This window comes from Triticum aestivum, chromosome 2D (assembly GCF_018294505.1).
Source record: "Triticum aestivum cultivar Chinese Spring chromosome 2D, IWGSC CS RefSeq v2.1, whole genome shotgun sequence".
In the NCBI taxonomy this organism is placed as follows: Eukaryota; Viridiplantae; Streptophyta; class Magnoliopsida; order Poales; family Poaceae; genus Triticum; species Triticum aestivum.
This window is the reverse complement of record NC_057799.1, coordinates 298600488-298602842: the sequence shown is the minus strand read 5'-3', so window position 1 is coordinate 298602842 and position 2355 is coordinate 298600488.

Genomic DNA, 2355 nt, shown 5'->3' with positions numbered 1-2355 from the left:
AAATTTATTCCTTTGAAGTAGGGAAAAATTGGCTTTTCGCAAAAACATTATAACCATAGAGCTTTTCCACCAGCCATATATGCATGTAGTGATAGCCTTTGTTCATCATTTCTCTATGGTGTGAATTTGCCAGCATATTCCATGTGCTGACCCGTTTTCGGGCTGCAACGTTTCATGTTGCAGGATATCTTACGACGAGTAAGTGATACGTTAGGGTTACGATTTCTACACTCAACTTTGCCGTTGGTGTTGATGGGAATCCACAACCTTGTTACTTCCGCTATTTTGGATTGAGGTAATAGTATTTACGTTATTTTATACATGTGATTTACCTCTGTTATAAATCCTCGAGTACTGTGTGTGTCAGCATACCGATCCAGGGATGACACTTAAGCATAGAGACTTGATCCATTCGGGTCGGGTCGCTACAAGATGGTATCAGAGCACATGTTGACTGTAGGACGTGACCCTAGAAACTGGCAAGCCCATAGAAAGGATTTTCTCTAAAAACTTTCCTTTTCAAAAAGATTTTTTACCTCTCTTCTCTTCTGAGTTAATTCAAATATTCCCTTTTAGTGAGACCATACCCCTTTCCCCTTTTGACCACACGAAGATTCGACGGATGAGACCACTTCAAGAAGTACAAGATATCGGACAACTAAGACCATTTTGGAATGAAGAGGATTTTACCGTGCATTATGATAATGGAAACTACAACGGTTGAAGACTCCGAAGACTGGGAGAATTTGAAGGCTCTGAAGAATTGCCAAATGTGTATGACCTAGGAAGGTTACCCTTATGGAACTTGGCAGACTATGGAAGCCGTCAATGCCCGAGACCAAGGGTATCGGAGAAAGACCGAAACATGGAGTTAGAAACTCAAAGTTTTTGTTAAGAAACCCAAAGACAGGAGATATCAGTTATGGAATGAAAGCTCATGGCAGTAACATGGGCATAAACATGGCTATCCATGATGTTATCGTCCGCTTATGCTATTGTCATCGTGTTGAGTTAAGTATGCATATGCATGGAAGGATTGGATGGTAGAAGGCTGATGGAGCACCTATCAGCAAGATGAAGTTTTAACTTTAGACCGGTGTATCACCAGGATCCGGAGTATTACATCCAGAAGTTTGGGATGGACCTGCAGGAAGCTGTATTTGACAAAGAAGTGTTCCGTGAAGAAATCAGAACTCAGAAACTGAAAGTAGCCAAGCAGGGAAAGCAAAACCTCGAGATAACGGAGACTCGTCAGGAACTGAAGGACAGTAGTATCATGGTTCATGCCAAGGATGTTGAGACCCAGAAGTTTGGAACGCAATTATTAAAGGACGCCACGAGAGAATTCTCGTCAACAGAGATGATTTGGCAAAAGAACTTGAGAAGGACAAGCATGATTGGAAGAAACCATCGGAGACATGAACAAGATTTCAAGAGTTTGGCGACGTTGAAGACTTATTGACCTTTAGAATACCAAACCCCTGTTATACGTATGTTAGATGCGACGTTTGTGAGCTGTCATTTGTTTGTTGTTTTTCTGACATCCACAATAAAAATCAGTCTCTTCAAAACTATTGTTTGTATTGTGTGCATCCCTCTCGACCTCTCTTATCCCACCCCAAACCCATGGACCCAATAGAGGATGAATGGAGATGAGTTTGTATTTTCTGGACCAATGAGTCAATTGGAGACGGACCGATGGATTCAGAACATGGAGGATCACATGAAGAATAACCCTATAGTCGGAAGGGATATGACCCGGCATGCTCTTCAATGTTTTGAAAGAGGTGCTGCTACTTGGTGGAGGATGTACCAAACCATCAATGGATGGCAAGAAGTAACCACTTGGAAAGAATTTAAGTGGACTCTACAAAGATCTCGTCTTGTGTCCCAGAAATTGAAGCCTTATGGAAAGGATATGAAGAAACCTTGTGCATACAAGCCTTGTGGAGAAATAGGACACAACCATAAGGAACACAAGGATGAATGCCCTAATTGTGAAGGAAGTCACCCAGCTGAAGAATGCCCAACTCGGCAGATCACTTGTTTCTTGTGTGAAGGGACTACCCACTACCCTGCTCAGTGTCACATCTACCCCATGGTACAAAGGACCGTCCAGCAGAAGAAAGAAGCAATGAAAAGAGCCCTCATGGAAATTTTAGAGGAATCTGTGATGAAGGAAGAGGTGGAGGACACACCCAAAGAAGAACCAATTAAACCCTGCACCAAGTCATGCTATTCATGTGGAGAACAAGGACACATCTCCCAAAATTGTCTGAATGGGGATTTAGTAGAATTCCCGACAGAGGAAGTAGAGTATGACCCACAGGAAATAGAAGCCCTGATTGGAACGGA